Source organism: Suricata suricatta, chromosome 10, assembly GCF_006229205.1.
Source record: "Suricata suricatta isolate VVHF042 chromosome 10, meerkat_22Aug2017_6uvM2_HiC, whole genome shotgun sequence".
Classification (NCBI taxonomy): domain Eukaryota; kingdom Metazoa; phylum Chordata; class Mammalia; order Carnivora; family Herpestidae; genus Suricata; species Suricata suricatta.
Genome location: NC_043709.1, coordinates 2731769 through 2743550, shown reverse-complemented (window position 1 = coordinate 2743550; position 11782 = coordinate 2731769).

Here is an 11782-nt window from a genome sequence, read left to right as displayed (position 1 = left end):
AAAAAAAAGATGTTAAAACAGTAAAAAACAATTATAATAAAAAGATCCTTCCCACAAGGACAGGATCCGGCTGGGATGGCTTTCCTAGCAAGTTCTGTCAAACATTTGAAGAGGAAATAGCACCGGTTCTCCAGAAGCTCTCTCAGAAGGGAGAGGAGGGGACGCCTGCTCAGTTCATTTAATTAAGGCCTCATACCCCTGATACCAAGGCCTTAAAACAAAGACCTTGTGAGAAAAAGGAACTAGAAACCAGTGTCCCTGACGACTATCGCCAACAAGTTCTTTAAAAATACGTTAGGAGATTGAGTTTTGGTTCAGCCCAGGAAGGATTAGCTGCCAAAGGAATTCCTCTCCTGTTGGAAACAAATGGACACTTGAACCAATATGTGAAACAGCGGTTTTACGCTTACAGGCAGTTTTCAGGCTGCAGCACGGGGAGGGGACAGAAACTGCACCCGTGAGTCAGGGATCCGGGCGGCCAGGACTGCGCGGGGCCCGGTGTTCCACAGAGACAGAGCCCACATGTGTGCAGAGGGGCCCCATCAAGGCCCTGGCGGCGTGCTGGTCTGTTCGTGAACGGGGTCGCGTCTGGGAGGCGATGAGTCGAAGAATCCCCAGAGGTCGCACAGGCGCTGACTGCTGGGTGTTGCTGGCCGTCACTTGCTGCGGGAACCTGGAACTGAAAAGTCACTCTGTCTAGCAGCCGAATGGGGGGGGGGGGTCCCTGTATGCCAGGACCCCAGCACTGTGTGGGCGCCCAGTGCAGGAGCCAGCATGCCCCGGGGAGCCGAGCGCTGGAGAGAGCCCGGCACCACACCTGCCGCAGGAGCTGCGTGCCGGGGGGCGGCGTCTGCAGGGGCCTGGTGCGCTGGGCGTGAGAGAACTCGGGGGAAGACCCCCCTCCTTCAGTGCCCCTCCTTCACTCTGTACTGAAAAGGATGGCGTCCAGCCAGCCAGCCACGGAGACGTGGTTACAAGACCCTGTTCCATTATCCCTGCGGCAGTGAGTTCATAACAGGCACATCTGGCACTACAAAAGAAGGCGTGCAGCGAAACAGGGAAATACAACCTGGGATCAGAAGGAATATCTGTCCTTAGAAACAGGTAAGATTGTGAACAATTCAGTAAGAAGATGGGTAACAGATTTCAGGATAAGCACCATAGAAGGTATAGAAATGGCCAATAAGCTCATGAAAATCTGCTTAATGCTCAACATCATTAGTCATCACAGAATTGCTAATTAAAATGTAATGAGATGCTTTTCTCGCTTTCTCGAATGGCTAAAACTGGCCTGATGCACGGAGGTCGGGCCAGGATGTGGAGCAGTTGCTGGTGGGAAGTGTAAAACTGAACAACTGTTTTGAAGGACCACATGGCATTTTTAAAAATCAAGGTAAACATGTCTCTGTCGTATGATCCAGCAATTCTGCTCCTTCATGTTTGCCTAACGGAAATGAAGACAGAGACCCTCGAGTCACCCGTCCACAAGGATGTTCACAGCTGCGTTTTCACAACGGTGAGAGCTTGTGACTAGCCCAGCCGTCGGTGAATATGTAAACACGTTGTGGTGCCTTCGTAGCGCTGACTAGCGTTTCTGCTGGTAAAGAGTAAACCACGGGCGCGTGCAGCATCATGACTTGGACGCGAGCCGAAGAAGCCGAGTCCAAGCAAGTGTGTCCTGTGTGTACTCGTTAAGATCAGGCAGAGGTAATCTGTGGTGGTAGATGAGGAGCTGACTTGGAGCGGGAGCAAGTAATCATAGAAAGAGGTGCTAGAAGTGTTCTGCGTCCTGTTTTGCGGGGCTTCATTCATCCTTTTTTTACTGCCTGTAAATTATATGTACCTTAAAATATATGCCCCTCCCCCGCCCCGCCCCCCGCCAGGAAAACCACGTCTGAAGGGGGAGGGCACCCGCTCGGATGTTCTTGTCTCCAGCGCTTACTGCCCCGCTGGCCTCCGGACGCCCAGGAGGGGAGCCCTGGCTTCTGGCCTGCGGGAGCTCACCAGCCACCCCTGGGAGGGGAGATCGCCGCTCAGACAGGGTGCTGAAGGCGGGTGTGAGGGGCGCTGGCCCCCGGCGATACTGGCACTCCCACAAGAGGGAGTTGGGAGATGCCTGACGTTGTGAGGGAGGCTTCATCGCTCTGGCAGACCTGGAGCTGGTCCTCGAAGGTTGGGTGGAGCTTGAAAAGTTGGAAGTGAAGTTGGAGATGCCCCGGGAACTTGGTAGCTCTGTGGGAGCACGGTGGGGCGCACAGTGAAAGCTACGTCTTCCTGCATCCTTGAGCCGCTCTCTGGACCCCTGCCCCGAGGCCGGCCAGGTTTCCAGGGTCCTGTGTGCGCTTACAGAGGTACGCGGGCGTCTGCACTCTGCTTTCTCTTGTTCTATCTTTATTTTTAAATATTTTTTTAAAGCTTGTTAATTTTGAGAGTGAGGACTGTGAGAGCATGAGCGGGGGGAGGGGCAGAGAGAGAGGGAGGGAGAATCCCAGCAGGCTCTGCACCATCAGCACAGAGCCCGATGTGGGGCTTGGCCTCAGCAACTGCGAGATCGTGACCTGAGTCGGCACCAGGAGTCGATGCTTACCGGACCGAGCCCGCAGGCCTCTCGCTCCTGTTCTGTCTCCGCGGATGCACCCCACATCCACCCGGAAAGGCGACCGCTCCTTCCCGCGGCCGTGTCGTAGGCCAGCGTGCAGGCGCAGCGGTGTCTCCGTCGTCTCCCTCTCGATGGACACGCTCAGAGTTTCTGGGTTTTGTTACGACAAGGCTCAGACGGACACCCTGTGTGTAACTGCTCTCACGTGTCGCCGTGGAGCTGATTTCTTCAAGTGAGGTGGCTTCTCGGGTGGTCGATGCCTTTAAAACTTGACCGACTGGAGGTTTTGCTCGTATGCTCTCTGACCCGCCCGCGAGACCGGCTCTCCCCCGGAGTCACTTACAATTTTATCCAATTTGCGACAGATTTCTTGTTCTAATAATGTAGTTCTTTAGTCACCATTGAGCTTATGTGCCTCTTTTTGTGTATGTATTAGCCATTTCTGTTTCCTCTTCCATGAATTTTTCGTTTTTGTATAGACTGACCATTCTTTTGTATGTGTTCTTTATGTATTAGTGATGTTAACTTTTTTGTATTGTACTTTGCATGTATCTTTGAAGTCTTTTATTTCCCAACATTATGGTGTCTTTCATTGTACAGTCATTTTAAACTTTTGTAGTTAGTTAGTCAACCCTAATTATAGTTACAGGGTTTGTGTCTTGCTTGGAAGGCCTTTCTCCCATTTGAAAGTAGCACAATATTTCTCTAGATTTTCTTGTGTGTTTTTTTTAAATCTTTCCTTTGCATACACATACACACATGCACACAGACTTGCACATGTACACACTCCATTTAGGTCTTTGGATCTTTAATCATTTGGAAATATGTTTCTGTGGTAAGGTACGTGGTCTGATTTCTTTCTCTGAAAAGAGGTGCCATCTTGTTTGGACACCACTGGCTGATGGCTCCTTGAACCGAAAGGCGGTTCTGGTCGTAACCAGGTGCGGGTGTGATGTGAGTCGTCCGTCTGTTCATTGATCGCCCGGGTGTCTTAAGGACTGGAGCTCTCTCACACACTTTCTTGTCTGTTAGTCCAAGGCCTCTCCTGTTCTTCTTTCTGGAAGTCTCTTTGGCTGCCGTGACACATTTCCTCACGTGAATGAGTGCCAGCGTATCAGCTTTTAGAACACACATGGGATCGCCCAGCGCGGTTTTGTTGGCTTGCATAGAGTCTGTAGGTGGTGTTGACGGCGCTGTGCCGTTGAGGCCAGACCAGGTCGTGTGTTTGCTCACTGCTTCTTCCCTGTCCCCTCCACGCCGGGCTTCACAGGCAGCCCACCAAGTGTCGCTTTGGGGCCACTGGCCCCTCTGATCTCTGCCTCACACCGCGGCCGAGGCGGCCCGTTAGCTCTTCCCTGGACGGAGAATGTCCCCTCCAGGCCCTCTGCCTTCAGTAATTCCTCCTCAGCCGGGGCTCTTTCCTCAGTGTCGTTTCCTCGGGGAAACCTTCCTCACAAGGGGGAGTTTCCCGCCTGTGCTTTGGTCTCCCAGCCCTTACCTCTTGCTCTGAGCCCGCCTGTGATCCCACACTTGCTCCGTCCTCGGGGTGGAGGCGGGTCCTCTGAGCACGGGGCTGTGTGTGCTGTTCCCTGGCCCGGGAGGTGCTCAACAAATACTTGCTAACGCCAGCGAGCTTGGTGGTTTCCTCTGTTTCTTTACGTCTGAGGAAAACCTTACAGTTTTCTTCACATGCCATTGTCCATTTCTGGTGAGGCCTTAGGCCTGAAACGTTGTCTCTTTTGCTGCTGCTGGAGAAACGCTGTTGCGTTTTGAATGTTCTCGTGTCTGCCCGGCTTGCTGAACTCAGCCCTCATCCCCGCCTCGCTTTGTTGGCTTCGTCCTCAGGCCGGCCGGGGGCCAGATAACTGCAGCTGTCCCCGGGCTCACATCTGACCCTAACAGCCTTCAGAGACAGCAGGAGAGGCTTGCCCCCAAACGGTTTCTGAAGAGCCCGAGGGGCCTTCTCCTCTGCAGCCCCCCCACGGGTTTGCTCCCTTCTCCATGGCTCACGGCTGAATCCCTGGAGGACGAGGGCGTGGCTTAGCTCCGCAACAGCCAAGCAGTTCCACCCTGGGGTGCTGGGTTCCGCGTTACCGGGGCCGCGGGGTGGGGTGGGGGGTGGCGGATAGGAAGGTGGAGGGGCAGACAGTTCCTGGCTGAGGGTCTGCGCTGGACACCTACCAGAATGGTCCTACAAATGTCCCATCAACCCAGTGTAACACCTTTGTAGGTCCGAGAGTTCGGGCCTGGAGCCGTGTGTTCACTCCTGGAGCACACTGTGTGCACCAGTCTTTGAGTATCTGGGTGTGTTTGATCTGCTAAGATTTGTTTTGAACCTTTTGCCCTATTCATGAGTGCAGTTTGTCCGTGTTGCAGGAGCCTTTTTAATAGTGGGAGTTAATAGAGTGGAAAGATTCTGGGCTGCGAAGGTCACTTAGTTCCTGGGCCACTGTGACAGAGTCACCCAACCTGTCCGCTCCCCGCCTGCACAGTAGGGTCCCGGCCATGAGTCACTCAGGCCGTGGTGAGGAGCAGATGGCACCTTTGAAAGCTTCCTGCAAACACTGAAGCTGACACAGACTCAGAACTTGGCCTCCTGTGTCTGTTCACGGCACCATTTTTTGTGAGTTTCTTTCATGAGGAGACAGGTTCAGAGAGCATTAGCAACGGAGATTTCTCTCGGCTTTCTTCATATAAACCATAATCAGAAAACCAGCGTCGTGCAGGAGGAGAGGCCCTGGGAACAGGACTGGTAAACATTGCGTTATTGGTGTTCAGATATTAGGTTCCTGCTTTTCATAATATCCTCGGGGTGCGGGGGAAGATTCGACACTTTTGAGATTCTGCTGTAAAGTGCAAGTTATTGCTGGCACCGCCGCCCAATTATTCTGTACTTACTTTACTCAGACTTTAGTAATTGGAAAAAGATTAGATGTCAGGACTTTGTATTTTGTTGATTATATTACCAAAGTCTCTTTAATCGTTCCTTTTATTCCGAGTATTAATCATGAGCTCCTAGCTGTTAGGAGAAGAGCCGGATGGTGGATTTGTAACTTAAAGGGAAGAAGTAATTACTTCAGTTTCAGTGGGACTGACTGAGTGTTGATACGCCTGCAAATTGAAATGTGGAGCGTGTGGCTGAGACCTTGGGGAGACCTGGAAGGTCAGATGGAAATTGGGGCCTCCCCCCTCCCCCGCCCCGGCCCCTGCTGTGTCCTCTCCTGCCCTCGGGAGGCTCCCGACACGTCCCTAACCAGCCCTGCCTCTCTGGGTATTTGTGATGGCAGCAGTGACGTGTCTGGTCTCCTTTGAAGACCGTGTTGTCCTTGGTGTGTATGACATGGCTTCACCCTTGGTCGGTGCTGTATGAACACAGGCTTATCCCCATGAAGTCATTCCTTCAAAAGCAAAGCACCTTCTGTTCTCCAGCAGTGAATAGAGGGAGTGAGACAGAATTCGGGAGGGAAGGGGGAGCTCCGACGGTGGTTACGTTGGGTACAGGGGGAGGAGGGGGTGTGTGGAGGGAAGCCCTCCCCTCTGGGCTCACTGCTCCAGGGAGGAAGGTGTGTGGTGCCTCACCTGTCCCGGGGTGGCTCTGGGGACCCTTGCGATGCATTTAGCAAACACGTACTCTGTGTAACTTACATGCAAACAGGTGACACTTAGCTCTGCTGGACTAGAGGCAACTTCGCGTCTCTCGTGTGTTGAGAACAATCAGTATCTGAAATGTTTATCCCTTAGGTTTGTTCCGGTTCCATTTATGGGCCCCCTGCCCACCGTGACATTGATGGAGCACGTTAACGCCCCGCGGGGAGTTTGCGGCCTGTGCGTAAACCCTGTGTTCTTTGTCTCTTTGTCAACAGAGGAACTGCGGAAGTTGAGCTGGTCCGGAATCCCGAAGCCGGTCCGTCCGATTACCTGGAAACTGCTCTCAGTAAGTGTCCCCGGGGCTGCTCATCCGGGCATCTGGCTCCAGCCGCCACCCGGGCACCGTCCCTTTGTGACCTTGAGCCGGGCCTTTGCGTGAGCTAAGGTGACATTTTCCATCCCTTGCTTAATTTCAAGCTTGGTTTGACAAGGCTGGCAGAAAATGAGGAGAAGTAATTATTTATGACAGCTGTATTCTTTTTCTCTGATTTTATTACTCTGAACATCTTTGTAATATTTTCAAACCTGTGGTAAAGGGTTGCGCACAGAAGACTGTTTCAGTCCCGAGGACGCGTCCCAGCGAAGTAGGCTTGACGAAGGCCGCGGGATTTTCTTTCTGTTTTCCCCTCTTTGTGTAAAGGTTCGTTGGGGCATTAGAAGCAGCCTGTGTTTCTGCGCGGAGGCCGGGGTTCCGGTTCTGACCCTGCATCGCGCAGACTCCTGGCGGGGGTCAGGCGGCCGGGGTGGGCGGCGGCGCGCGGCGGCGCCCTGTCCTTCCTGCGGGCTGACGCCAGAAGTGAGCTGGGCCCTGCCGGAAACTTGTGAGCGGTTGCCGGACGGCTTTCTTCTCTTGCCCTTTTAAAATTATTTTTGGAGCTAAATCAGTGGGGAACTCTAAGCATTTATTCAAAATTGGGTCTGACTTTTCAGTGTTTAAAAGACTCTTTCTCGCTAACGAGTCTTCATAAATTCACAGCTTAGTACCTCGTAAGCCTGGATGCCGACGCAGCGCTCGCCGGTGAGCATTTAGTGATTAAATAGTCTCTCGCAATTAAAATCAGACCTGCTACAATTGCTTATGTTTTTGTTTGCGGTTTGTTATTTTAAGCATTTGTATCTACTTTTTGGAATGTCCTCTAAGATAGGTTCCAGGTTTTGAGATTGAACTTTGGGAAGTTTTGATGAAAACACGTTTAAGACGTTATGGTGCAACTTTGTATTTATTCAGGATGTGCTGCCTCTAGGTGGGAAGACTTCATGAGCGATTTCATCCAGTTCTCAGTGTCCCGAGGCGTGGTTGGCATACCCCAGGTGTGCGGCTGGCCTGGGGTTCCGCGGGCGGAGGCGCAGACGGGGGAGGGGACGGACGCTCCCCTGGGGTTGGCCGGATGGGAGGGAGGGAGTAGGTGGGCAGGGTCTGTGAGCGGGAATGCCGGGAACGCCAGGGCAGGGCACGCGGGCTTCCTGCGCACACCTGCCACTTAGCTGGTGACGAGGGCCCCTTGCCTGGGGCAGAGGTGAGTCGGGCTGCAGCACATCCGGGCTCACACGCTTCGGGGAGCCCGGGGCGCAGGCGGGCGGGAGCCGAGCGCGTGCTGAGGGTGGGCTTCCCATTCCCAGTTTCTGCCGGTTCTGTGAGGTGGGGAGATGGGGACCGGGCAGAAGAGAGATGGACTTGGCAGTTCTGGACCTCTTTGGGTTTGGGTTGATGGAGGAGTTAACAAAAAGTGGGAGGGGTCAGTGAGCCAAGCCTGTCCTTCCAAAGTTGGGGGTGGGGGTCACCAAGAAGGGAGGGGCGGTCCCAGGAGAGCGCAGACTCACGTGGACGGCAGGCTAGGCTTATTGGTAAGGCAGGATGCTTCTGGAGCATCCTGAAGGGCATGGCAGGGCCCTTGGGCGGGGAGATGCAGCCGGGCTTGGACGAGCAGCAGCCAAGGTGAGCTGGCCCCCCAGGAGCGGCGGGCAGGCCGCCTGGCTGGGGGGCCCGGGGCCACCAGGGGCCAGGAGCAGGCGGCTCCGGAAGGCTTTGAGTGAGGGGTGAGGCGGCCATGTTTCTGGAACAGGGAAGTCAGAAGCCTCTTGAAAGGTTTGTTGGTTGGTTGGTTCCTTCATTCATTTGATGAGTATTTGCTGAGCACTTTGTGTCTCTGGCACTGTGTTCGGAGCCGGCAGGTGAGGAGAGAAAAGGGGGAGCCCCGGCCCTCCTCCGTCTCCCCCAGGACAGACCAGGTTTTACCGCATGGGAAGGAGCCCGGCCGCCAGTGCTCTGCTCACCCCGTGCCCCTTCCTGTATGTTTTCGCTGGCCTCACAGCACTTACTGAGTGCTTACTGTGTGCCAGGCTGTGCCTGTGCGAGAGATGCCCGCAGAAGCCGCGATCCCAGATGCAGGCCCTGCAGCAGACGGGTTGGTGTCGCCAGCAGGGCCTGGTCAGCAGGAAGCGTGTGCCGGCCGCTCCGGGTGTGCGTCGAAGGAAACGCAGGACAGGAAGACCGGCGGGGGGGGGGGCGGGGGCGGGGGTAGAGGCTCCGGGCCGGCTGCCGCGGCGGGAGCTGGCTGGTTCTGGGGCTCTGTGCTCGTCTCCGCCTCGCCGTGCTCTGGGCCTGCGCGGGCACGCAGAGGTGCCGTCCAGTCTCCACGTGTCCCTGCGCAGCCCTTCTGGGGGTGAGGACGGGCCTGCGCGTCCAGGTTGAGGGGTGCTAGTCAGACAGGGGCCCGGGCGGAGGGAAGGAGGTCAGAATTCTGGGGGCCGCCGTCTCCTCGCCCCGAAGCGCTGACCCGGGAGCTGCTCAGAGCTCTCCCTGTCTGCCGGTTACGCCCCGCGCACATCCGAAGCGTGTCTCCCGTCCGGGAGACGCGGGGCGCTCGGGGCAGGCTGCTGGCCCCGCATGTCTGACGCGGCAAGTGTTCCTCATGCGTCTGCGCTCGCCCGGCAGGCCCTCTGCAGGTGCGAGGTCGCAGGAGTATCTTGGAAAATGGTGGGGAGAAAATCCAGCAGGCTCTTGTGGGCCACGGGGTGCAGAGAAGGGCCCCCATTCAGGCTGCCTCTCAGTCACGCTCTGAATCCGAGGCTTCACATTCCAGTCTGCTGGATTCGCAGAGCGGATCAGAGCCTTGGATGTACCCGGGTGCACACCGGTTCCAGCCTGCCCCACGCTGGGCCGAGGGGAGCTTGTCCGGCCGGGGTCTGGCTTGTCCCAGCTCTTCAGCTTCCGGGACCCCGAACCCAGGACCGAGGAGAATCTGCCATTTGCCCGGTGACAAAAGACAACCCAAGCTGTATTTGAATGTGACCCTAGTTCACAGAGGGGGGACTTCCCAGCGGGTCCACGACGTGTCATCTCCGTGGTCCGGTGGTGTGGCGAAGACAGCCGTCCTCACCAGAGGAGCAGGGGAGGCGACTTTAACGGGGAAAGAGGGGAGCCTGGCTCCCGCCGTGCAGGAGGACTGCGGCACGCGCGCTGGGCCAGAACGGGCCGGGCAGCCGCCATCCACGCCGCTCCACTTTTAAATTCCGTGCGAGTGTGGCAGTGACTTTTTAAAAATCAGTGCTGTCAAAAATCATATTTTTTGGCTCATTTAAAAAAAACCATTTCAGAAACATCGAACAAGAACGAATTAAACATTTAACATTTCTGCTAGCGAGCAGCAAGGTCAGGAGTGAGGAACCCCGGCGTCCTGCCTCCTTGCAGCGAGCTGGGGTCGGCGTGCGCGTGGGCCGGTGGGAGGGAGCCCTGGGCGTCGGCGTCACCGGCCGGTCCGGTAGAAGTATACGTGTGCGTTGTTTCACATTTATGATTAGTGTTTTTACGGCATGCTAATACGGCAATTAGGTTTTCTCTAGTTGTGTCATTTAAAATTCATTGCGTACTTGAACATACTTCGTTTGCATAATTTCTAGTCTGGCGTAATTATTGAGAGGCCTCAACTTGCATATGTGTGTTTTCCTTTAGGAATGAGTGGCGGGAGCGTGTGTGGGCATCCTATTGCCTGTGTTCCCGTTAGGACATGCTGGCCTTCTGGAATTTCTGTTCCAGTAAGTGAAGTCAGAATCCGGGGGGGCGGGGGGATGCTCGAGTCCTCATTCACGGTCACGAAGGACCCTTTGGCGGCACGGCACGTGACTGATGCAGGGCTGCGCACACTGTTCCCTGGCTCCTACCCCTTGTGGCCCCACTGCCGTGGTCTGGCACACGGGGCTTGCTGCCCAGCTGCCACGCACCTGCCTGCGCTCCTCACTGGCCAGGAGCTCTGGCCTCGCCTGGCGGCAGCCTGGACACACACGCCATGGACTCCATGCAGTCATGTGACCGTTCCGCCACACAGCTGTCTTCTTCATCGCCAGTGCCAAGCGCGGACCCTCCCAGACCAAACCCAGAACTGGGTTCTGCCGGCCGATGCTGGTTTTCGCGAGGTCGCTCAGACATCTTCCTCCCTGGGCGTCCACGGCCGTGACCGTCCTTGGGGAGTGATGACATCATTCATTGGCTCAGCACGTGCGCACGGGGAATCTGTGGTGCGCCCCGCAGTGTTCTGGGCATGGCGGGGGCAGGAGTCTCTGAGCACGGGGCAAGAACCCCCGTGGGAGCTTGGGAGCCAGAGTGAGCGATGTCCCCACGTCTGAGCTGAGAAGCTGAGTCCGGAAACACCTGGAGCCCGGGAGGGACGCCGAGGTCGGAGCGCTGAGCCGGAGGGGGCAGGGCAGCTGTCTGAAGAGAGCTCACCCCTGTAGGGGTCATGGTGAGGACCCCGCAGCTGCCGGAGGGAGGGAGCTCAGCCCCAGCAAACACGTGTCGTTGCCCGGTCCATGCCGCTGCGGCAGGGGAGGCGCTGAGGGGACATTGCTGGGGAAAGGCTGCTGTGGGTGCTGGGCCCTGGAGTGTAGGATAGAGGTGGGAGGCCGCCCTGCCCCCAGGGTCCAGGGCTGCTCGTGTCTGCGGCCTCTGTCGCAGCCGCCCAGCCTTGCCTGAGCCCTGGTGTGGAGGCGGCGGGGGACTCGGGCCAAGGGAACGGGTGCAGAGAGAGGCCAGAGGGGCTGGCGGCAGAGCAGGGAGGGCGTCTGCCTCTGTGCAGGGGTGTGCGGGAAGGTGGCCTGAACTTGGCCTCCTGCAGGTTGTCGGGGCGGGAGCAAGTGCAGGGCTAGGATCTCTGCCTCCTGGAGCCGAGCCCCGGGTCTGACGATCCAGGGGACCGGCAACATGTGCAGAACCCAGTGAATGGTGCACGTGCGCATGCATGTGTGTGTACGTGCACGTGTGTAGGTGACTCCACGGGGTGGAACCCGTTCCCTGAGTTTGTGCGAGTTGAGCCCGGGCCCCTGGACGGGCAGTGTCAGGTAAGGGCCGTGGGAGCGCTCGGGCTGGGCTTTGGCTGCAGTCTGTGCTCAGGCCCTGTAGCTGGGTCGCGGTGATCGTTCCTGAGCCTTCCGTCTTCCGTGAGCGGGAATACCACCAGCCCACTCGGCAGGCTTCAAGGCAGTGCTCCCTGCATCCCCAGGATACGAGGCAGTGCTCCCCGCAGCCCCAGGATACGAGGC